The 26,930-nt window shown below is 37.9% G+C and overlaps 2 long non-coding RNA genes across 3 annotated transcripts; both read right to left on the bottom strand.

Annotated features, from left to right (window-relative positions):
- Positions 1 to 6,695: 6,695 nt before the first annotated feature.
- Positions 6,696 to 15,141, bottom strand: LOC139738301 (uncharacterized). 2 transcript variants are annotated; one of them, XR_011711432.1, is made up of 5 exons: positions 14,793 to 15,141; positions 13,381 to 13,686; positions 11,217 to 11,429; positions 10,104 to 10,130; positions 6,696 to 6,721 (listed from the first exon to the last, which is right to left on the bottom strand). It is a non-coding gene; the product is annotated as an uncharacterized lncRNA (long non-coding RNA). The 2 variants fall into 2 exon arrangements; XR_011711433.1 differs by lacking the exon at positions 6,696 to 6,721 and adding an exon at positions 8,649 to 8,746.
- Positions 15,142 to 15,280: 139 nt separating this feature from the next.
- LOC139738300 (uncharacterized) lies at positions 15,281 to 20,355 on the bottom strand. The gene is made up of 3 exons (XR_011711431.1): positions 20,130 to 20,355; positions 19,157 to 19,486; positions 15,281 to 15,511 (listed from the first exon to the last, which is right to left on the bottom strand). It is a non-coding gene; the product is annotated as an uncharacterized lncRNA (long non-coding RNA).
- Positions 20,356 to 26,930: the final 6,575 nt, after the last annotated feature.

Genomic DNA, 26,930 nt, shown 5'->3' with positions numbered 1-26,930 from the left:
TATACACACAAGTTAATTCATCGACATAATACAAGCAGACAAAGTGCAAAGCAACAGTCTTTACGATCAAAACACAATAATAATGAACAGAGAACGAGCAAGGATTAAAAGTCTGCACATAAATTAATCCATCCACATAATACAAGCAGACAAAATGCAACGCAACTCTAACTCTACTCCACATCCGCTATTTTCAATATCTCATTCATATCGACAGTCTCTCTAACACTTCAATCAGCTCTATAGACACTCTTGTAAGCTTTGATGTATACTCACTCTTCACCAAACGTCCGTCAGCGAATCCTGCGACATCATCAAACATTTTCTTCCCATCGGAAGCCACTCTCTCTTCCAGGACCGTACTCACATCACAACAGATACAAGTCTTCCTCTGTACACGTCTTAATCCTATCTTCTTCTGATGAAAAAATACACTCTCGAGTAGATCAGATCAGTTGACCGAGATGTAGGCAACTCGTCAGCCGTAGAACGTTTCCAGGGCGGACCACGAGGAGGTCAGTTACTATGCCACCCCGATTAAACAGCAATCATCGCCACCTCAAACTCCTTGGAGGCCTACTACCGTAAGTGACGTCTGAAACCCATAGAAGAAAATCTGCGCTGTTTCCCATCAGCGAGTATCCAACACTCTTGTCGGACATACTTGGCAACTCAGTGAGCTGCTGCCACGTTGGATAATGGATGGGTGTATTTTTGTTAGTGATTAGTGTTCGTGTTGGTGTTGACGCTGGTATCGGTGTTGCGGCCGGTGACGTGTTGGTGTTGCCCTGGCTGTTGTGCTGGGTTGTTGTACAATGTTCCTTGTGCTCATGTGGATCTACCTGAGTTGTACATAACCCTTCAACTCTCGTCGCCTGAGCATCCTTCAGTCGACACTTGGGTCTACAAGGCAGAATAAATAGTAGGAAATATTCCCATCAAAGGGAGGCAGCGGGCAAAAATGGTACGAGACCAATGATGTGGCTAGTCGACATATTCAGAAACGAAAAAAAAAATCCGCGATAACTGGGCAATTTATTTTGAATGAATGATTTGTCAGACTGTCCTACGCAGTGGTTGGATTTTTGCATGCATCAAAATGTCATTATTACTTCATTAAAACATAATTTCATAGTATGTCAGAAAATATGGCCTGTATCTAGTAATCTTACCCATTGCGTATTAAACCAAAACGAACCATAGAGAGAAAAGTTAACACACTTCAGGGCCCTGTTTCATAAAGCTGTTCGTAAAGTTACGAACAGCTTACGAGCGACTGGTGATCAGTTCTGATGTGCTATACTTATCAGAATTTCCATAATTCAGCACAAGAACTGATCACCAGTCGCTCGTAAGTCACTCGTAACTTTACGAGCAGCTTTATGAAACACCCCCCAGGTCTGGTAGGGAATTAAGTTAGTCACCTTTCTTAACTCTTTATGTGCCATGGTGGAAACCCCCTGTGTGCCACGTTATTCTGAGACACGAAGGTAGTCATGCTTTGAGAAAGAATTATGTTTTTCCAATTTGTATAACTTCTAAATATTTCTGTTGAGATGGGCGTAATAATAGGCAAAGTTAAAGAGGAATGCCAAGCTTTGTTTCGATATAAATTGTATGCCGACTCTATTTTCAATTTTTTCTTTTAATGACCAGTTGCTACATTACTATAAAGGCATGGCTTTTGCACATTAAACCGTGACAGAAACATAGAATGTACGAGTAAATCTAGTTGGGAACATCGCTTGATAGTCGATCACCACATAGAACGCAAGCCGTATATGAGAGGAACAAAAGCACGAGAAACGCGTTCATTGTGCCACGGGATTAGCAATAATTAGCGGTTTATCGATCGGTCTTGGCGGCTTTGTTTGTTGAGCAGAATGTGCGAAGTTGGTACGCCGTCGACTGAGTCGGAGGTGCGAACGTGGCACATAAAGAGTTAATAATCAGTACACAATCCACCTGGCCATGCGACAAGTCGTCATACAGACTCAACACGGCTTTAGCCCTTGAGAACCTAAGGCTGGAAAAAAACAAGTGTAGCGAGGTAATTCATAACTGTTTGAGGTTTTAATCACCATTTGCAAATCCAGTTAAACCCTATTTGCTGGCACCCACTTGATATTTTTTTTAAACATTGTATTATGTTGTTAAGACGACATTATAGTGGCATAAAAAAAAAATGTAACGAGGAAGAATACAAACTAGATATATCGCTATGGCTACTGATATGCCTCCGCCATAATGCAAGGTTCTCCTAATAGGTCTATAGTACAATGTCTTGACAATGTGTGATGACAGTTTCACACAATTGGCAAAATATTAAAATGACAGGTTTGACACAAATGTGCTGAATGTTCACTTTCCTAGAACTAGGTTCAATTGGATGAATGATTAAAATGTCAGAGTGCAGGTGTTTGGGGAACTGATGATTTTTACTTGACTTTTGACCCTTTTATAAGTTTATGCATTGAGTAATTTTCAAGGTATTGGGAAAATGTATAATTTCAGTATCAAATGGGAAAATAGCATTATCTAAACCTCGCCTTTGACCTTTGACCTCACAGTTCCAAACAGAATCACTATTAGGTTGAACATGCATAAATATGTAAGTTTCATGATGATACCTTGAGTTACTTTCGAGATATGGAGGAAAAAGTGCAATTTAGCACTTTCACTTGACCTTTGACCTTTTGACCTTTGACCTTTTGGCAAGAAACTTCCCCAAAAATATATAATGGGTAATACATGCCATACATCAAGTTAAAAAAAAAAAAACCTTCAGACATATTGCATTTTAAGGAAAGTAATGATATTTTGAGGAGTTGACCTTGACCTTTGACCCCTGACCTTTGACCCATGACCCCCAACTTCCCTAGATAATCACTGCCCATCGGTACAAGCATATACACTAAGTTCCATGAAGATACCTTGAACCATTTGCGAGATATGGAGAAAAACATGAAATTTCAAATTTTTTTTTCACAAAATAACCTGTGACCTTTGACCTTTGACCCTGTGACCCTAAAATCCACACAAAGTATTATCCCCCAAGGATATACCCTCATACCAAGTTTGATGTAAAACCACCACACTGTTCTTGAGATATCGACAAAAACAAAACGGGACGGACGGACGTACGGACGGACGTACGGACGGACGTACGGACGGACGTACGGACGTACGGACGTACGGACGTACGGACGGACGGACGGACGGACGGACGACCCGAAAACATAATGCCTCCGGCCACTTCGTTGCGGAGGCATAAAAAGTACGAATGCTCGTATATTTCCTTTGGAAAATACGAAAATTGGGGAAATTACTGTACTAAAGATTACACTATTAAGGAACTGACGATACTGTGCCAGCATGTTTACGGTCGTTGTTTTAGTCGATAGTAGGTACTCGGGGAAAGGAAAGATCACAATGAATCGTTTACAGGAAAAATAAAACACGAAAGAAAGAGGAAGAAACATTCACCTTTTTGTGCTTCCATCTATGGACCAACATTGATGTCTTCGTAGATTTGCGCTCCATTCTCCGGGTCTTCGCTCTCATCTTCAAGTGTTTGGTACAAAAGGGGACAGCTATTATCATTCTCGTGACATTGCTGCTGAGATCCAGGTGCCTTTTGCCCAATGTTGCAGGACGCATTGCAAGTGGGGAGTGCAGGCTGGTGGTCCACGGCCTCGTAACTTTGGTCGACCATGTGACTGGTGGAGGGTACTTGGTGGTTGATTTGGGCGTACAACATGCTTGATCTTGCTGGGACAACTACATCCTCCAAGTCTATCTTACTTTGCCCTTTGGAATGGTCAGTTTTGAAAATCTTTGATGCATACCGTCTGGGTTTTACTGGAGGTTTCTTGCCGTCAGGAACTGCATAGGAAACCTCAGATCGTCCATCGATGCTTTCTTCGCCATCTGGCTTCTTTGCAAGATCTGTATTCTGTTCTCTTTCATTTTTGCTTCGCCTATTCCTGACGTGCGGGGTGGACCCTGCAGTTGCGAGTTTCCTACTGGAGCTCCTTGCAGGATGGTGTGACTCATTGTCACGTAAGATGTCGAAGAGGGTGTTGGAGTTTGTGTTGGTATTTTCGTTGGTGTTGGTGTTGGTGTTGGTGTCGGTGTTGGAGCTGATACCGGTATTGGTTTCGCTGTTTGTCTTGCTGTCACGTGTTGTGACAGGTTGTTGTGCAGTGTTCCCTGGACGTTGAGGCAGAGGTCGATTCTGGCCGGGAGCCGTTAGAACCTGATATGTGTTTGAAGTCTCCTCTAGCAAGTGATCTCGTTTCAGCGGGGAAGGGTCCTCTTGGTCTGGAGAGTTACTTTGTTGCTGTGTAGGCCTACTTTGTTCCTGGGCGGGTGTTCCCGTGCCAGATCCACTATGAGTGTTCGATGACCCTTCAATTCCTCTCCCTGCAACATGCAGCTGCAGTCGACACCCGGAACTACAAGATGGAGTGAATGTTACTGTTATAGTCACAATAAAGAGGCAATTCATAATAAAAACAAGAATCACAGGGGGTAGAAAACTCGTACTGTGGTTAACACAAACAAGGTAAAATAATACAGTACAATAACTCACATATCCTGAGTACTTCATGCTTTGTCAGCATATGCCACACAGTATTGCTACAAATTGTTTCATACTTTTGACCAGATTTTTAAAGCAGTTTTCATCCTTGTACATCTTGGAGTGGAAATTACGACGTTTGCCATGTCATCTGTAATAACTATGGAAGATTCAATCACCACCTGCAGTTTAGGTCTAGTACTTTCACAATTACCCATTTGTTTATTGTACGTGCTGCGAAGTTGATATTATTGTTGCATACAAATTAAAGTAGAATATTCAATACTTGGGAATGATCTTGTGAATTATGTCAAACACCACGTCTCAAGAAATGTTGACCACACGTTACACGTGGTCGTTATGCATCTTTTTTTTATGGGGGGGGGGGGGTACTCAGAATATGGAAAAATCTTAATGAAGCATTATTGTATTATTATTATTTTTTAGATATAACAGGCTTGGATATGCAACTTGCTTTACGGAAATGGCATAGCTGAGGCTAATACTTGCCCTCGAATAAGTAGTAGTAGTAGTAGTAGCATGGAGTAGTATAATACAAAATAAAGAAGGAGACAAATACTGACCTCTCCTTCTTTCGATGACTTGCTGCGATGAATATCGAGGCTGCCACAGCCACCACAATAACCAAAGGGATGATCCAGTAAACATGGTTAAATGAATCTGGCTCTAGACAGATGACAAATCAATGGGAATGTATTGAATAGCTTCTACCACGTAAGAAATACTTTACACATTTATTGATTCAACAAATGAAGAGCTTGCTTCCAAAAGGCGCTCAGTACATTGAAAAAATGATGGATTTAGTGCCTTTTGGAAGCAAGCTCTTCAAATAGGCCCAAAGCTCATTATTTACCTCACAAATGTTTTCATGTTCAATGACTGGCCGAGAGCATTGAAGGAGTGAAACACACTTCTACACAAAACCCTTTTTCCGTCAGAAAGTCCCTCTTGGGAAAGAGTTAATCAAATCATATCACGTTGGCAATATTTGCTAAAGAGAACAATAATATGTCACGAGTATACGGTACGATTTCTGACACCAAACACGGTCCTAGAAGATCAGCTATGTTTTCACGTAGAATGAATAGGCATCGCGCAAGGAAGACGATGTATAGAAAAAGAATAGGAAGAAATAAACTTGGGTGATCAGTCAACGGCGAACTGTAAACAATGAGAATTCCCACTTACTTTGCTGTTATTCTTGAAATAATTTGCGAGGGATATGAAACAAATAAACCACGTCAGTGTCACTGTTAAATACAGCTCGATGCATTCCATGCCCAATGAAAGCACCATTTAGGCATTCAATTTCTCTTGGAGGTGGTTGCCTTATATATTCAACATGACCAAAACAAGATGTCTTTCCTTTTAAAAAGTGGGTGTTATGAATCAATAAAAAAAAATCGATATAGTTCCCCCTTTTCCATCAGATGCACGCATCGGGCTGTAATTACTTAAATGGCGTGTATTATTTGAGTGAAAGATTAAAAAACCTGTTAGTCTAGAATACACAGGTAATATAACACAGACTTTAGTATTGGGCATACAATGATTTATCATTTGATGATATTGAATTCTGTAATCTAATTTTCCTACCAACTACACAGTCATGTATATCCTGTATGGTGAACTGTGTTATTGCCTCCGTTGTATTAAGTGTTACGCAATTCGCTTTCATATTGTGCATACATACACGAACATGAATGTGCATGCGCTGATCAATCTTGTGTAGACACCAAACATGACTCAAAGCCAGCAATTTACACATCGAAAATTCACTGAAATTTGGCCAATGTAGAATTTATCTAATGTCTGCATCTGATGTAGAGTGGCTTGTCTTCACACTAAATTGCAAAATCGTTGTCCCCTGATTGTTCTTACGTAATATATAGGAAATACATGCGATCTGGTGCCAAATTCCGTGACGGCGCATGGAATGACACCTGGACGTGGATAAATACGTCATATGATACGTGAACGAGCTGTGGTTTTGGGGGATTGTGCTTTCAGATAACATATAATCAAGGATAGGTGCAGAATTATCATTTTTCTATTATTTTATCTTTAGGAGTTGAATGTAATTACCGGTACTCAGTTCTGTTTGGTCTTCCTCGTGATCTAAAGCAGGCAGATAAAACACAAACAAACAACGTGACGGCCATGTACAACCGTTTTTGTTGTTGTTGTTGTTTTGTTATTTTGCTCAGTGTAAGTAACGCTGCAAGAATATACATTACTACAGGAAAGCGAAAATGACTTAAAGGTACTCAATTGTCTCGTTACTTGTACTGATACAGAAATCACGACATTTATTGATGTAAATCATAAAGCAAACATTTTTTTTTTCAAGTCTAATATGTTGCCCTTTGTTATCGTGTTGCACATGGTATAAGATTCAATTTGAAATAAACGATTAGCATAATTAGTATATATCATTAATCAGGTTGTTTTACGTGAAGGTAATTTTAAAGGGATCGTACAGTTCTGGTTGAGACCTAATTTCCAGTTTCTACCATTTTCAGGTGGGATAATGAGAAATCTCATATAAAATATAAAAGAGCATGCAATTTTATGAGGAATTCAATGTTTATTTGTTGAAAATTGGTTTTGAAATGGCTGGGATATCAAAAAAGAGAGATTCCAATAAAGTGTGGGACCCACACTTTGTAACGATCGCTTTGTTTTTCTTTGTTTTTGAATGTTTCAGTTATTCCAAACCCGATTTTCATCAAATAAACTTTGAATTCCTCTTAAAATGGTATGCTCTGTACTATATCATAAATGTTTTCTTGGTATCTTGGAAAAATTTAAAAGCTCAATTTTCATCTCAACCAAAACTGTACTATCCCTTTAAAGTGTAACGGAGGAAGCGTTGTGACCAGTGGAAATTCGGAGTCATCAAAATGAGCTCGATACCAATGAGGCATACGAACTTGACATTAAAAAAAAGTTCTAAGAGCCGTAAAGCCCACGAGAATGAAAGTATGCTTATAAAAAAAAAAACCCACATCGACACAATTGATAAGCATATAAAGCCCACAAGACCAACACTGGATACAGTAAAACTGTTATTTACTTTATGGGTCTTTATTTTTTCCAAACTCGACCTCAGTGGCGTTTTTTTTTTTCCGGTGTGTCTAACAGATTTCAGAGCCATCACCGTTAATAGGATTATGTATATAAATGAAATTTAGCAGATTGTCCAGTGGGATAAGAATGTATGTCCTTTTTTAACTTACACCCCATTTACAGGGAGTGAAAGGGCCGGGGACGGCCGCAGCCGAGCCCGGTCTACATTTCAATGTAAACGCGCAAAAGACCATGAAGGCCAAATGCGGTGCCAAAATCGGCCGGTTTCTCGGACGAACACTGCATATATAGGCACTGCTAGCGTCGTATAAAGCTCAATGGGTGAGAGTACTCTTCCAACAATCCAGAGGTCTCGGATTCGAATTCCGATGGAATCCCATTTTCATTGCTCATTTCCATTAATCTCACGTACAATTGCATCTTTTTGGTCAGTTTCCCTTTGATTGCATTTATTAATAACTTCACGTGTAAACATACGTAAAGAAGTTTGGTATTTGTTAGTCTTCAGAGGGTGTAAATATTGTTTTCTTTGCTGAAATTACTTGGGTAAACGTAGGATTACGTGGCATGCATTTCTTTTGTCAAGTAGGAGAAGCATGGATTCGAATAAAGTTCTTTTCTTAATATAAATTACCAATACGTTCGTTTCATTTGTAAAGGCAACGTGGTTAGCAATCTTATGACAAATTTTTGAAGTGCGTCAAAATCTACAACAACAACAAAAACAAAATATTCCATAGTTACCATACTGAGCCCGTAGACTTGACTATATGTTTTGAAAATCATAAGTCTGTGAACGAAATCAAAATTAATGATATCAGTGATAATGGTATGGCAATGATCATGATAGTGATGATATTGATACTTATGGCGTCAACAAGAATAATAATAATGATTATGATCGAATGATATTTTGATAAATATAAAAAGACAATTCTTGAAAGATGATGATGTTCTAATATTCCGTGATGACTCGTACATACCAAGTCGATTGCTCTCTGACGCCATTAGGACGCCGTGGTTGATTTGATAACACATAATAGGTGATCATTTCTATTTTGCAGGGCGGTTAGTAATAACAAAGCAACATAAAAGATTTCAATTCGTGAAACATGCACTTTCAACCTGAAAAACTAAAGATTTTTTTCCTGAGATTGCTTTAAGCATTTGATACTATAAAAAAGAAATAAGAGAGAAGCTATAAGGCTTTAACAAACGCACGACTCAGTCTTGTCTCTCACAATAAGAGACTCCAAACTGTCGAAGGTCAAGTGTTATATCTTTCCCTACTTTCAACATTTCATTTTCATTCCATTTCATTTATTTCCATATCCAAATAATACAAATTCATTGTTACGTAGTATATAAACAATTTGTCCAAGAAGGTTGGAGTGTCATAAAGTAAATACAAACAATAGTGTAACAAACAGTATGATACATTCACACCTGCAACTAAAAGCATTATATGAACCTACGTATTATTCAACTAATTTGATCTTCATGAAATCGCTTTATTGAAACAGCACTAGCTTTAGTAACGAATATGGAGGGAACTTGCATAAGAAGCAAAGCTTGTACAATTAGCAAGTTCCCCGAGTAAAAAAAGGGGGAAAAAGTCTATGCACATGTGCGTATAGGTTCGAAGATGTGAAGAGTTTGGTCATAATTCAAGTTTAAACGCAATTTGCTAACGTTTAAATCTAAATCCATAATGAAATAAAATAAATAAAATGGCACGAAATGATAATGATAATAATAATAATAATAATAATAATAATAATAATAAAATTCCATAATTCTCACTTCTAACATTACAGTAAGTATCTTTAAGGTTTTGATTGAGATACCGTACATTTTCCTCGATTTTTGCGGTTAAATTCGCGTATGTCTTAATGACTGGATTTAACTCGTTTTGCGAGTCTGCATTATCATGTGAACGTTATTAAAAGCATAGCGGAGTACATCACATTTATTCATGTAAAGTCATGAACCTCCTGAGATTATATCATTTGCGTGGAAAAGTGAGTGGCTTTGAACAGTTAAATGACTCTAATGGCATATATTACACTCTGGAAGCAGACTTGTGTAGCAATGTGCTAATGTAAAAAGTTTTTTTTTTTCAAGTATGTTGACAATTCTAATAACGCGATCTAGTTACTCGTATAACGTTCAGCTCTTTATGACACGATGTGTTATTTGAAGAGTGTGGAGTTAAATGCACAGGCAGTTACCACACTTTCAGTGCACATTTAAGTGCTAATTATATGGTCGGGTGAAGTACCTTCGAGATTTCACGACATGCATACCCGGTTTATCCCCTTTCTAGATACAGTACTTTCTACACGACCGTTGTGCAAATGATAATAATAACCAAGTACATGAATGACGAAAGCCAAATAGCATAACTTACCGGATTGAGTGGGCTCTTCAGTTGGTTCTTTCCAAAAGAGTAAAATAATACCATGCTATGACTGGTGTGCTTTACCGTTATAGATACAGTAGTATGTTCATATAAAACTAGTCATCTATTGCACTTGAATATCATACACATTAAAAACACTTGTACATAGGCTACACACAAGTACGTGATTGCAAATAGAAATATTATGTAAAAAACGTATGGGAAATGAAATTTCATCTTGTACCATCATTTGAACCTGTAAAAACAATTCTGGTTTCTGCAAAAACCAAACAAACAAACGAACAAACAAACAACAACGACACAGACAAATCGCATCCGGGGCCAAAGTGCATAATACTTTACAGCAGTTTCACATGACATAATGATTGATGTATAATGTGTCTTACTGTCGAACAACTCTCGGTTCTCTACGTTATTATCATAATTAATGTCTCTTGTATAAATGAACACTAAAAGACGTTGCAAGTTCACCCTACTATCTCGTGTTAATGAGCTCTCAGTAAGTGTTTTCGTCACAATGGGGATGACCAATCTCATGACGCAAAATCCATATTCATGTTTACACCACTAAGAGGAAGGTATTTTCGTAAAGTATTTTAAACCTCGAGCATTTCTTCTGTTCCCTGCAATACATTCATGCAACATTGATAGTCAAGAATAATTTCCTATGTGTAACTGACAGCAAGCTATCTAAATGTCACTCTAAATTTATTTTTCTTGCGCCTCCAGTAATTTTCAAAATTTAGCCAGTACTTTGTCACAGTCCTGTTTCCCCAAAGCCGTCACACTTTTTCGAGCTACTGAATTACTTTACCATAATGGTATTATAATTCCACATTATCTTTATGTTGCCTCCTCCTCAATTATAGCGATATTCTTTTACGATACCATTCCTCAGACGCATCCTTTCTGCTCCTTCCTAATATCCACTGCCCACTGATAAGTAGGTCTATGTAATACTCTTGTTTCGTGTTCTTTAATCACCTTGCATTTTTAATCAAATTCGATTATCTTGCATATTGGTGATTAAATCCTCGTCATTAAGTTTCATTCTTTCATCATAATTTTATCAATAACGAAATTAAAAATGTGTCCACTAACCAATTTTCTCCTCTATACAAGCAGGCAGTGCCGCGTTCCACATTGGATTATCGGGTGACTGTCCAGCGACGCAGTGAATTCGCCGGCTTTCGTTGACGATATAACCTTCGTTACAGGTCACGTTAAGTGACGATCCGAGGTACACTGCGCTGTCAGCATAGGACCAATGACCATTCTGCAAGCTACCAGGATGATTGCAGAAGCCAGCAGAGGCTTTGTTCAGAGGGAGATAACAAATACTATGCATAGTGTTTATGATCATAGGATATGAAGCTGTTATTTTTTTTGTAGCAAAGTGTTACTCACAAATTAAGTTGTATGTTAAATGGCAAGTAATGTTGTTTGCTTGTTTGTTTGTTTCCATGTTTCTGCATCGTTATACTATCAATTGAAGATCTGAATATAAGAACGACCCAAGTCCAATTTTTGGCCAAATTTAGTTTGACATGGGAAATTGTAGCTTATGCATGGACTCATCTTGTGCATAAATGATAAATCCTAATTACCCCCGGAAGTGCCTGAAATGAATGAGTTCAATCTTATATGAATGTAAGAATGAAGGACTTTCTTACATTCATATTATAGCGCCCTCTCTCGTCCTTCTCTCATCTCTATAGCAGAATATCATGTATATGATTCAAAGAACGACCCAAGTCCATCACACAAAATGGCCCATCCACAATTAATGTAAATGTTAATTGTCATAATAATATATGTTCTAAATTGTATGTAGAATGTTGCCTTCCCATCACAGTTAAATAGAATATTATTGGACAAATAAAAAAGATATGAAGTTTTTTTAAGTTTACTCGAAATGGTCTTCCATGGACTTGGGTCGTTCTTATATTCAGATACTCAATTGTACATTATGGTATAGTACAACACCACTTTTGGATAATCAAATTTCAGATATCTCAGGTTTGGCATTTTCAGTTCTGCTGTAAGACAATGAAGTGAAGTTGATTTCGATAATGAATCGTCTATTCAATAGTGATTTATGTTACACATCTTCACAACTATTTCTGGAGATTTAGGGGGCTTGGGAAGGTTAAAAATTCAATTCTCAAAGTCTAAAACCACCCTGATTTTCTTTTTCCAAAAAAAAAATCTCGAATTAGTTAATTGTATGTTTGAAATTAATAACATTCAGAGACGTCTATCATTCATCCTTCAATCAATGGTAATCAATCAACGGAATCAATGGTATTTATATGCGCTATAACAGCACTGAATTATCATCATTAGGAAGTGCTGACTGTTGAAATCAATACTAATATAACACACAAGAGGTCATAATGTCACAGAAAAAAAAAATCATAGAACTATGCTACAATCTTTTCTGAACTTGCATAATCTATCATAATGATTACTCGTCCTCTGTGTGTTTGTTTGACATTTTTGTATATATGTGACCGTGCACCTCAAAACGAACATAAAGTCGCACACACTGATTTTGCGTGAGGACTGAAAATAAGTGAAATGGGTAAGCCTAGCCGAACTTGACTTTTTCATATTTTCTGAAAGAGCAGGTCTTCTTTTACATTATGCTAAAATTTGGGATCATAAAACGGGCAGGAAAGTGTGTTTTTTTTAGCAGTTTATCTCGAATGTTTTTTGTAGAATAGTGTGATTAGGTGTGTCTTTAGAATCTCTTTTTCATTTCTGAAAAACCTTGTCCACACTCTTCACCTTCGACTCTAATAACTTTTGAAAGGATAGTGCTACTGCTTTGAAAGTTGGCATGAATTATGGACAGAATGTGTTAATGAGGCATGCTTAATTTCAGTTTAATTTGATAATCCCTTCATTGTTTTTACTCTGGTGGTTTACTTCCTGTTTTTTGTCCCATTCATTGCACAGCCAGCACGGTTTGGTAAAGATTAAGCGCTTGAATAGACACTGTACTTTAGAGCCTCTTTTCTCGGTTCACACTTTTCCTGAGTTTGTGCTTTCTTTCCAATATTTAGATAGGTTAGGAGAGTCCATTTGATTTGAGTTATACATCATTTTAAAGCTAAAAGTCTGCTCTTTCAGAATATGGTCTTAACTTAAAATTCATGTCTGGCGACTTTTTGTTTGTTTTGAGGTGCAGTGTCACATATATAAAATACTGATTTGCTTGTGAGATGGTGAGTATTTCTTGTGATGTAAGGACTGGTTATACCACTGTAGAGAGAGAACCAGGTTGGATTTCCAGCTGCCCCACCACACCGTTCATCAGTGTTTCCGGGGCATGGGCTGTCACATCGTTCTTCATTAACTTCATCCACCAAAGCGGTGTCTATTAGCCATCTTCCTTCAGTGGTATTAAGACAATCGCATTGATCTCCTCGGATGACAGAAAAGTTGTCTCGCTGCTCTCTGCATGTAAAAAGGCAGTCTTCGATCGATGAGATGGAGGTCGAGTTCCGTAAATCAAACCGTCTCGCTTTAGATTCTACAATCTCATAGCAGCCTTCGTAACCAGGTCCTAGAAATTTGGATGAGAATATAATTTGTATGTAAACTTCTATGAATTAGGTCAGTGAGATCCCTTACAATAAGGCAAAAAAAAAAAGACAAAAAGCAAAACAAAACAAACCAAGAGTGAACAAAACATTCAAATTACATTTTAAAAAATGTTAAGATATCAGATATAGCAGAACGCTGCAATGCAGGCTAAACAAGTAAGCACTGAGATGCACGGTGTAGGTTCAGGCAGAGTATCATAGAGTTTTATCAGGGTCATCCCAGAAGCTAGACACCCACGAGTCATTCGGCCCTCGAGTTAAACATTGAACGGGCGTCCATGAGCCATACACCCACGAGCCATACACCCACGAGCCATACACAGCCAACGAGCTAGACACCGAGTGAAACAGGCCCATGAGCTCGATGCCAAACTAAGGCCTATAGTGTCTTTAGCCCGTGAATCGTATAGCTCGTAGACCCGTTTAATGTGATGCTAGTGAGCTTGAGCGAGTGGGCATTGTTCACTTTGCAGTCTAGGTCGTGACGTGTACCCACTTGATTACCTACCAGATTTATTTCCACGGTCGAGGCAACTTGTTCGGCTACATGCAGGTACGAAGTTATTAGACCTACATACATATTATTACCGATGCTAAAAGCATTTTGAAGTCTCTTTGGTTTCCGAGATCATAGTGACGGATAAAGATAAAACAGAACATAGATTTTATGAAGTACATGAATGGCAAAGAATCATAAATGAAATACATAACTGATGGAGTGGACTCTGCCAATTGTGCAGTTGTTTCTTCCAAGAGATATTGATAGAGCGATGATACACCTGATAGGCTTCTATGAATTTACATCCACACAAATGTTTTTATACAATTGAATGTCTTTCTGACATATAAATAATTTAGTGGTTACAAACATGAATATAATTATGTGTATTTCTAAATATTTGTGTAAAATTCAGGGGCGATGATGAGGGCAATGACCATGTTGGGGTTGAGGGGTAATCTGTCCTTTAAATATCTGCATTTAAATCACTTTTCAAGCGCTAAATGTGTGGGTTCATAATGATTACAACAATTGTCTTTAATTTTTCTCACGACTTTATATACTCACGATGGCAGGTTACTAGTGCTATACTTCCTGATGAGCACACTTCGGATGTTGAAGAACATTCCTGTAGAATTCGCACGTCTGAGGTAGATATAAAATTTAATTTGACGATTGAATGAAAAAAAGTGAACCAATTTAAATTTCTGAATTAGAAAATCATTTCCCGAAATGATTACTGAATTATCTGGCACCCGTATTGACAATGAACCCTGCTGAAATTAAGTCAGTTGAAAAACAAACAAACAAACTACAGTAATTAAGTAGAGCAACGGAATAGACAAGTTCAGTATCCATGCACGTTTGAACATCAGTTTCCTTGTACCGTTAACAAGCTTTGAGTAATTTTTCCGAGAATGTATGTTAAGGTAGGCCCTCACTATATTTGAAAAAAAAAATCGTATTTCAGTATACTTCTGTAGTACCTTTGCATAATAAAGATTAAGCTTCTGTAGTACCTTTGCATATAATGAAATCATAGACGTCACCTTTGCTAAGACTTCCGAGGTTAATAAATGTTTTCATGCTGGCGTCGTCGATGTCATCAGTCCCATTCGCTGTGACATCAGGATAACCCAGCTGTCGACATGCTATGCGAGCTGTGACAGAATTCCATTTATCGGCACATACAGGAAGCCATGCCTTGGAATTGGCGTGGTACACTTGTAAGAGACCGCTCCACGGTGATGTGCCGTCGGACTGAATCCTAGCAAAGTACTCTGGAACTTGTAATGCACAAGATAAAAAGAAAATAAAAAGAAAAACTACCGTATTAAAAGTCTCCTCCTTACAGGTTCCTAAACCCCATATCAAAGTAACCGACGGGACACCTTGGTTTACTCTATAGTGGTGTGTGCCTGTGCTCAGTTGTTTCAAGCGTCATCGGAGATGATTATCACACTCAAAGACTCTAATAGGTGATTTGCTATTATAACACACACACACTCACACAAATACAGTCATCAATGGCCATGAAATTTACCAGAAGTTGTGTTTTCCATAGAGAAACGAATCAGATATCTATTAGGTAGCCATTAGGTAACCCAATGCAACGTCATTATGAATGATACAGTAATATTGCACACGACCTCACACAACACTCCACCACAAGTAAACCGTTAAGGAAGTGAAAAATAAAACTAACAAGAATTACCGTAGCTAAACATAAGCTTAGTTTATTTTCATTTCTTGTTGCATGATTAAAAAGTGTTGGCTTGGTGATATAATGCAAAATTTATGTATATTTTGTATAATACACGGTAAAGGTATAAAGTCATTTCGTATCGAATGTAAACCACTTCTGACCACGCAGAAAAGTTTAAGTATCCTGGGGACCATCTTCATAGCAGAGCAAAATACAGAGTTAAAAAAAAAATACAAAAAGAATGTGAAGAAGATGATGAACAATTTTCATACTTATAAATGGCACATTAGATGCACATAATGTAAGAGTTCAAAATTACAGCGTTTTACTGTGCACAACTAGATCGATGAATATTTCATTCATCCTTCACAAACAAACACATGACAAATACATCGAAACACCAGCGTAGCCTATATTTGTTCGGGGGGGGGGGGGATGGGAGGGTTTTCTCCCTCCCACGGTGAGAACTTTTTGCATTTTGATGTTGTAAATGGTACAATTTGATGCATGTTTTAGTGTGTTTTATCGACTTGAAACAGTCCCAGTTGTTAAGGTGCAGTATATTTTGATGAAGATTATCATTGAACAATTTGCCCATTTTCATAAGATAAGCTTCACGTATCAATTCTTACAATGAATATCATGAACGCTGTCTGTTAAGCAATTAAACAGAAAAAGCATGCACAATAGTGTATTTTCTATTTGTATAAAATTATGTTACCCGATATTATTTGTAATTCGTATTTGATTTTGTAACCTTTGTATGTGATGCAGGGCTCCCTTGCAAAGCAGGCCATTGGGGCTCTGAACGGGACAACCCTGCTTTTAAAGAAAACACGAATAAATAAATGAATAAATAGGATGTAGATTATGGGTATTTTTTTTCAGACTTGAAATTCAGTGATCTGGCAGGTGCAAACTTTTGTTTCAATGCAAAAATAAATAAATAAATAATGGAAATAAATATATATATTTTTTTCAGGGAAGTGTTAATAGCTAAACCACGGATTCAGCTCTTATTCCTCGGGTGCATCATCTGTGTGTATGTACAAAGTATAATGAGGTATAGCCCTTTCGCTCGACAGAGCTTTTGCGTTTTTAGAATTGAAATAGAGCAATCTGAAGCACATTTTTGTGGAAAATTCGGAAATTGTCATTCCCAAAATGTACTCTATAGAGGGGACCAAGCAGTGGGAGGGTGGCAGATACCTCTCCCATATTCTATGGAGGGTGTTTTTTTTTTTTTTTTTGAATATCTGGAAATTTGTCAATCAGGTAGCAAATGTGTGGAGGAGACAAAGCACGATGATGTGGTAGGATATAAGCCCTATTTCCCCTCCGAGGGAGAATCTGTATTTTCTGATTGCAGTTAAACATTTTTGTGCTCACATTTTATGGCATATTTGGAAAACTGTCAATGTTTAAAGTGTAGCTTTAGTCTACTTGTATGCATGGGGGGGGGGGGGGTGGCGAGTAGGGAGAAGGTGTGGGACAGTGCTATCCCCATCCTTCCTGTATCTTGTATACGCATATTGGATGGAATATTTGGGAAATTATCGAAAAGAAACTGATCTGGGGAAACTGAGCGAGGAAAGGGTTGACCTACCCCTTTCTGTGCCAATGAGTCAAATTTCACATAATATACACAAACCTATGGACAGGAAACAAGTGTGGCACGCAGAGGGTTCAAAGGGGATAGTCCCCTTGTGCATGAGGAAACTTTTGAGTTTTCGGAATATAAATGATAAGTCTTGTGCATTCAGAATTATTCATAATTTTGTGTAAATCTGAAAAGTGTACTAAGGGTAGGGAAAGGGGCTCAGAGGGGGAGGGTTTGGGAGGGGTACCCCCTGCCAATCAAGAGAGATTTTGCGTTCTTTTATTTGAAAGTAAACGATCTGGTGCACACTTTGAGTGAAAAAAAAAATGAAAATAAAAATGAACCTATTTGAAAAAAGTTTGAAAGAGAGACCCGCTTCATGCACATGCAAACAATAAACACGCATTTTTTCCGCTTTCCAAATCCCCCGTCCAATCTTTTTTTATGGGGGGGGGGGCGATCGTCCCAATCCCCTCCTCCCTCCCATCCCCTTGGCTACGCAGGTGATCGTAAATACATGAAACAATACATTTCGCGCATTTGCGTATAAACACAAATATCCATTATATGTGACCGTGCACCTCAAAACGAACATAAAGTCGCACACACTGATTTTGCGTGAGGACTGAAAATAAGTGAAATGCGCCAACCTAGCCGAACTTGATTTTTTCATATTTTCTGAAAGAGCGGGTCTTCTTTTACATTGTACTAAAATTTGGTATCATAAAACGGGCTGGAAAGTGTGTTTTTTTAATCAGTTTATCTCGAACATTTTTGGTAGAATAGTGTGATTAGGTGTGTCTTTAGAATCCCTTTTTCATTTCTGAAAAACCTTGTCCACACTCTTCACTTTCAACTCTAATAACTTTTGAAAGGATAGGGCTACTGCTTTGAAAGTTGGCACTAATTATGGACAGAATGTGTTAATGAGGCATGCTTAATTTCAGTTTAATCTGATAATCTCTCCATTGTTATTACTCTGATGATTTATTTCCTGTTTTTTGTCCCATTCATCGCACAGCCAGCACGGTTTGGTAAAGATTAAGCGCTTGAATAGACACTGTACTTCAGAGCCTCTTTTCTCAGTTCACACTTTTCCTGAGTTTGTGCTTTCTTTCCAATATTTAGATAGGTTAGGAGAGTCCATTTGATTTGAGTTATACATCATCTTAAAGCCTAAGGTCTGCTCTTTCAGAATATGGTTTTAACTAAAAATTCATGTCTGGCGACTTTTTGTTTGTTTTGAGGTGCAGGTCACATATTCTGTCGTACTAAAGATTATTGCACTTCCATTTATAAGTGGAAGAGAAATCAGAAATCCATCGTTCTTGCTTATGATTCAAAGGAACATTAGAATTACAGAAATTACAAAGACTTCTGTAGATCAGTAGACAGATATGTATCTCTTATCGTCTTGAGTAAAATGAAAAATAACTTAACGAGTGCGCCAACGATTCTTTATTGTGTCACCTAAACAATATTGTTTCTTTGGTAACAAAATATCTCATGTGCACCAGATAACACAAAATAATGAAACGCCATCATGAAACTTGAAGGTGAAATATATGCGAATAATCATATCTAGTAGCATCTACAAACGACGACGTAACTTTAGTTAATACTCACATGCTGTGTAACAATACACAGTGAGATTGAATCCTTTGGCAACAAATCTTCCATCCGTTCGAAATGTGACATCGATGGAGTGTCCAAAAGAAAGAAATGACAGGGCGTCGGTGTCTGACTTGGTGTAATCACGGAAGTTGGTCGGATATAATACGTCTATTATCGTTATTCTGTCTAAATATTTGCTCATTTGGAAATCGTGGAACACAACGAGAATCCTTTCTCCGACCTCTGATGTGATTACCCAGTTTATCATCTCGTTAATTCCATAATTTCCTGGATATCCGGTTGATGTCAGATGGATGGGATTTCCACACTCCAGCGTAAACTCTGGAAATGCAATAAGTTTATTTGTATCATAGCATTAGTTTAAGAAACTAGTTTATGAACTAAAAGGACCAAACACGTGATAACTCATGTCAAACCCTCCCCCTGCTCGGTCACTGCACTTGGATGTTAGATGTTCAAATAATTTGAATAGTCAACAAAAGAAAAATCATCCAATGATTAAGACAATAAGTAAAGAATTACATTCCCTCTTTTTGTTCTTTGCAACTTCGTTTAAAAAAAGGGGGGTCGGTGAATTTCAATTCCTGAAATACCTAAGCTCAAATAGGACTATACCTCTTTCACAACCATTTCCCTATTACCCGACCAGGTGCTGCTTGGTTGCTGCGCTCCTTCCCTTGCGCGTTTCCCCAAAGATTGACATTTTCTTGTCCGCTTCCCCCCCCCCCCCCCACCCAACCCAAGAAAAAGAAAGTTTTTGTGGACGGTAATGCTCCTCTATGTTTCTCACGCCCTACAGAGTTCGGTCAATCCCTCGAGAGGTCACTATTTTCAATTAATAATTGCCCCCCCCCCCCCCCAAAAAAAAAAAAAAGAAAAAAAAAAGAAATACTCGTTACAAGTAATGAGAAATATCAAACGAAATGTGCCATAGAAATTAATGAAGTGAACATTAAGGACTGACCTGATTGGAAACTTTGCGAAGGAAATAAAATGAAGACAACCAACATCAATACGGCTAACATCTTGCCGATTTCACTTCACTGCACGATTCAAACATACCAGTCCTGTCAGCAAGAGCGAAATTCACTGGTCTCTTTCCCTACAGCGAAAGTAATGAGTACTGACAGCTGCAAGTCCATGGAAATGATAGTTAAGTTCTAACATGGCTTTAAAGTGTATCCAGTTGCTTAGGCTTTTGAAAATGTGTCACCGCGATCACTTGCCACTTGACACTCAGTGAGTGGCAAGATTTTCTTTATGTATCTCTTTACCTGGGGCCATCATCCTCGTCAAGCTTAGCTTATGATGATGGTCCCCTGCATTTCATTTTTATCATTTCCTATTGCTTCCTTTCATATATGATATTCGTTCTTGAAAAAAAAAAAGAAAATGTATATAAGATCCAAACGTTACGAATATTAGCTGTGTAAATGACTATGTAAGTATTTTGTTGATTTGTTGATTTGTATTGATTTTGAAATGCAGAAATAAAAACTGAACTGAACTGAACTGAACTGAAGAAGCGAAACTATATAGCTATAGTCAAGCATGCGACTCATTTTTAGCCAACGTATTTCATTCTTTTAATGTCCGTCAGGAGATGGCGTGATTCAATTTGATTCATTCAATTCAAAAGTTTATTTATTTCCATTAATTGAGGAAAGGAAAAGATGATTGAAAGCGGTACAAGTTGTCAATTTGACTTCCATCCATCTGATAAGGACAGTTTCTTTAAATACAATATAAAGTATACACGAATGACACTATTAAAAACAAACACATATATTGCGATATGCTACAAATTGTTTATATCTGTAGAATGATCGTATAGGCCAAATATAATAATGCAAACTGGATTCCAGCAATTGAATTTCATTTAAGAACAGCAGGTTAATGGAATATCTCGCCTCTGTGTTCCCGGGAATGAAACATCTATAAATTTGAATACATTATGAAAACTACAATGGACAGGTGCAACAGGTTTGACACAGCGGGCAGTTCGACCGTGATCTGGCAGATCTATGTATGTCTGTCACGATGTTTTTTTTTTTTCATTGTTTTTTCATTTTTTTACATTGTATATATATATATATATATATATATATATATTTTTTTTTTTTTTTTTGGGGGGGGGGAGTGGGCAATTTTCGTTTTGCGGCGAATTGAGTTCTTTAAAACATCATGTTTAGTGTGTTCAATGTAACGACATATCTCGTAATCCTTATCAAAATAAAATACTCAAATTGGTAGGATTGGGGGCAAAAAAAAAAACAAACCACGTCATTAAGGAGGCATGACTACGTACAAATATGAAGCACAAGGGCTATAGGGCTCACACGGGTAATTCCCAATAGAGACGTTAACATTCAAATTTCAAAAAATTCTGTAAAATAGCTGGGAGAAATGAGCTGTTTCATCTTCAGTAGCCTGGATACGTGAGCTATACCCTGTCATCTATCAAATTTCCAAGGCAGGTTTTTCTGCTCAAACTCTGTCCAAGGGTCCGCAAATCCAGACTTCGAGTTCTTATCACTCAAAAACTCACTTATTTTCCGTACATGCACCCAATGATATTTAGTCCCTTCAAATTCCATCAGAAAAGCCTTCATCTTCAAACCAAAATGCAGTTTGTAGAGGAGTTCATACTCAATATCTGCAGCTATTCAATTTCATGCCAAACTGCAGTAATAATTTTTGATTATATATTTTTCAATTCATATGGTAGCTTTGGTACGAATTTGTGAAGGGGTCTGGGACATACCATTTTATTTACAGGTGTCAGCCCTATAGTGGATGTCAAATTTCTTATCTGAGTTTTTAACATCATAAATGTGTTTTTGATGTGTTTTTCCCCTACATCGTATGGGAAATTGCACGTGAAAGGGTTCTAAAGCTTCTCAAAAAAGACACATTTGAAAATGATGCCCTTTGGTGTTTTTTTTTCCAAAATAAATCTTGCAGTTTTCATAAGATGAATACATAGATGCAGGCAGTTATCCTTGATTAAGGGGATGTCATCATCACCTTGTTGCCAACAATGTACTGTAAAACACTTCTATCTATCAAACAGATTATAACTTGATGCATTTTGAGCTGTTTTCAGTGGCAGCCCAAACAAAGTATTACATTAAAATAACACAATTATTCAAGGTTTTGTGATACAGATGACTACTATGCACTTAGATCTAGTACCACAAGAACATAATAAGAAAACTCTTGAGGGTAGAGGGGGAGGGGAAAGGGGGGGGGGAGGAGGGGATAGGGGAGGGGAAGGAAGGATTTGACAGAATAGATAAACATAAACCAGCAAAGCTTGTATGGGATTAATACTTCCCATTGACTTGTGTACATCGCGTGCATTCTCTGTAGGGCTCACACGGGTAAATAATTCCATATAGAGACGTGTGTTAAAATTCAAATTTCAAAAAGTTCTGTAAAAAAGCTGGGAGAAATGAGGTGTTTTGTCTTCACTAACCTGGATAAGTGGGCTATACCCTGTCATCCATCAAATTTCTCGCAGGTTATTCGGCTCAAACTCTGTCCAAGGGTCCGCAAAGACAGACTAAGAGTTCTTGTCACTCAAAAAAGTCACCTATTTTCTGTACATGCACCCAATGAAATATAGTCCCTTCAAATTCCATGAGGAAAGTTTTCATTGTCAAACCAAAGTGCAGTTTGTAGAGGAATTCATACTCAATATCTGCAGTTATTCAGTCTTATGCCAAGCTGCAGTAATGATATTTAACTAATTTTTCTTCTTAATCTATTTTGGTAGCTTTGGGACAAATTTGTGAAGTGGTCTGGGACATTCCATTTCATTTACAGGTGTGAACCCTATAGAAGAGGTCATATTTCTTATCTGAGTTTTTAACAACATAAATGTGTTTTTGATGATATTTGCCCCTACATCATATGGGAAATTGAAGGGGTCTGGGACATTCCATTTTATTTACAGGTACGAGCCCTATATTTTTTGGACGCTTTTTATAGTCTTTATTCAGACCAATCAAATGAAATTGTTACATTGTAGTGACACAAAATATTTATAATACACTGTTTGACGGACAACAAAAAGGTTTTGTGCAAAATATAGATTAAACATTATAAATTGTACACACTTGACATGATTCAGTCACCAGTCTGAATAAAGATTTTATAAAAAGGCATGAGTATTAGAGTAGCGCCACCTATTGACAAAGAATGAAATATGATTGGGCAGGGAACACGTCCGTCGCATGCTAGACTACCGAGTAGTCATGCTGGCTATGGCTAGTGAAGTCAGCAGTACAGGCGAAGCCACGAGCGCGACCCGTCATCCCAAAGGTCTCATGAGGTATTGCAAATGGTATATCGTTATGCATGAACTCCGATGTAGAGATTTTCATTTATTTATTAATTTATTTATTGATTGATTGATTGATTGATTGATTGATTGATTGATTTACTAATTTGTTCATTCATTCCTTCATTTATTCATCCAATTCTTAAGCACACTTCCTGAATAATTCAGCACTGAATAATGGCGGTGGATAAACTTGCTGTTTTTCGGCATTTCTTTTCCTTCCGGTGTCTGCATGTGTATAAATCACTATTACGTCTGGGTCTCTGATACCCCTTTCAGGTAATCGCGGTTCAATTATCCGCATCCAAATAATGCGGATGAAGTAATCAAAATCGCGTTCATATATCCCATGAAGTGCGCACTACTTTTACGAGCGCCGGTTCATATAACGGTGCGAAAGACGGGAGTATTTGTCATGGTTACTGCGCACGCCTCTATAATGACGTAATGTTTCCGGTGATATATACTCACGTGTATGCACAGCTCTCGCTCAAGCTCAGCAATCAGCGGTTGTGCGGGAAATCGAGTGACCTTTGACCGAACTGTGGAATGTTAGTGCGCATAAGTCGTAAAACGCGTTCATGTATTCTCGATCAACTCCTCATGCTGCAATAATGCGCATAATAGCAGCATCAAAATAATGCGCACTTTTTTACTCCTCTCCCGTTCATGTAATCAAAATTTTACGACTTATTGCTCCTATTATCCGCATCCACGATTACCTGAAAGGGGTATAAAGCTGGATAAAGGATCCAGCAAAATGGCAATGGTCAGCAATTATATGCAATTACTTGCACGTAGCGCACGCACACATAATAAGTTTGAACTTATTTGCGTTCTCATTATTGCATAAACGCATTCCATTTCTAGTTAATAATGACTAGAAAAATAAATCCAGGGGAAATGAATACAAAACGGAAGATATTCGCGATTTTTAACACGCAAATGAATATTTCTACGTATGTTAATGTGTGAACAGTATCAGTGATAGGGTCAACAAACATGTAAATGTGTTGTGACTAAAAAAGTCGAACAAATTAAAAAAAAAATCATTAATTGGGTTAGAGATCATTAACTCTTGAGAGATCTAAATATCACTTTTCAAACATTTTGCATATTGAGAGCACTGTCTCGAAGGCTTTGAACACATCACTGACTTTGCAATAAAAAAGGAGACTGATACTGACGATTTCCCTCATGCAGACCGGACGTGAACCGCATTGTACTGAGGTGCATTCGGCAAGATGTTAGCTGTACCGTGTCTACTGAATCTGGTTATCTTCGTTACATTTCCAACGCCTAGTTCCCAATCAGGTCAGTCCTAAATGTCATTTTATTAAAATGCGATACAAAGCGTCTTATCAATCCCATTGCTTGCATCTAACTTTTTTTTTTCCATACTAGACCTATCATTCGCCCTTTTAGCAGTGGGTGTATAATTCTGTGCCGGTGTTGGGCAGACCTATACATACCAAGTCGGTGAAGTAGGATCTCAAAATAATTGTGTGAGTCGTGATATCATGCACGGGTCGGACCTCACTTATCATCACAACTATCAAGAGTAACGTACATCTTGGAGTTTAGGAATATGTATTTCAGGTGAGAAGAATGCACGCCGATAAATCTAATTTAAAGATTAAGCAAATTGAGTGAATAACAAAAGGTTACCATTTCGATCATCCGCTTGGGTTACTCTTTGCCCTTCCCAATTTATTTACTGCAGATTGCGAATCGCAAAATAGGACGAATTATATTGAAAACTATCACCCCGTTGAGCAAATCATCGATAAGAGTAAATGTAAATAATTGTAATAAGCCCTATATAATGTGTCATTTTGTGGCAACGTACTTGTGTGTGTGTGTGTGTGTGTGTGTGTTTGTTTGTTTGTTCCTTTTAGTTCATAAACTAGTCTCCTAAACTAATGCTATGATACAAATAAACTTATTGCATTTCCAGAGTTTACGCTGGAGTGTGGAAAGCCCATCCATCTGACATCAACGGGATATCCAGGAAATTATGGAATTAACGAGATGATAAACTGGGTAATCACATCAGAGGTCGGAGAAAGGATTCTCGTTGTGTTCAACGATTTCCAAATGAGCAAATATTTAGACAGAATAACGATAATAGACGTATTATATCCGACCAACTTCCGTGATTACACCAAGTCAGACACCGACGCCCTGTCATTTCTTTCTTTTGGACACTCCATCGATGTCACATTTCTAACGGACGGAAGATTTGTTGCCAAAGGATTCAATCTCACTGTGTATTGTTACACAGCATGTGAGTATTAACTAAAGTTACGTCGTCGTTTGTAGATGCTACTAGATATGATTATTCGCGTATACTTTCACGTCCAAGTTTCATGATGGCGTTTCATTATTTCGTGCTATCTGGTGCACATGAGATAGTTTGTTGCCAAAGAAACAATATTGTTTTAGGTAACACAATAAAGAATCGTTGCCGCACTCGTTAAGTTATTTTTTTTTTGTCTACAGAAGTCTTTGTAATTTCTATAATTCTAATGTTCCTTTGAATTATAAGCAAGAACGATGGATTTCTGATTTCTCTTTCACTTATAAATGGAAGTGCAATAATCTTTAGTACGACAGAATATAATGGATATTTGTGTTTATACGCAAATGCGCGAAATGTATTGTTTCATGCATTTACGATCGCCTGCGTAGCCAAGGGGATGGGAGGGAGGAGGGGATTGGGACGATCACCCCCCCCCCCCCCAAAAAAAAAAAAAAAAAAAAAAAAGATTGGACGGGGGATTTGGAAAGCGGAAAAAAAATGCGTGTTTATTGTTTGCATGTGCATGAAGCGGGTCTCTCTTTAAACCTTTTGTCAAATAGGTTCATTTTTGTTTTCATGTTTTTTTTCACTCAAAGTGTGCACCAGATCGTTGAATTTCAAATAAAAAATTGCAAAATCTCTCTTGATTGGCAGGGGGTACCCCTCCCAAACCCTCCCCCTCTGAGCCCCTTTCCCTACCCTTAGTACACTTTTCAGATTTACACAAAATTATGAATAATTCTGAATGCACAAGACTTATCATTTATATTCCGAAAACTCAAAAGTTTCCTCATGTACAAGGGGACTATCCCCTTTGAACCCTCTGCGTGCCACACTTGTTTCCTGTCCATAGGTTTGTGTATATTATGTGAAATTTGACTCATTGGCACAGAAAGGGGTAGGTCAACCCTTTCCTCGCTCAGTTTCAACAGATCAGTTTCTTTTCGATAATTTCCCAAATATTCCATCCAATATGCGTATACAAGATACAGGAAGGATGGGGATAGCACTGTCCCACACCTTCTCCCTACTCTCCCCCCCCCCCCCCCCATGCATACCAGTAGACTAAAGCTACACTTTAATCATTGACAGTTTTCCAAATATGCCACAAAATGTGT

The sequence above is a fragment of the Diadema antillarum genome, unplaced genomic scaffold (assembly GCF_040938485.1).
Source record: "Diadema antillarum isolate AM-2024a unplaced genomic scaffold, OU_Dant_1.0 seq00000733_RagTag, whole genome shotgun sequence".
Lineage (NCBI taxonomy): Eukaryota > Metazoa > Echinodermata > Echinoidea > Diadematoida > Diadematidae > Diadema > Diadema antillarum.
The sequence above is the reverse complement of the archived record's forward strand: the minus strand, read 5'-3'. Positions and strand labels throughout refer to the sequence as shown.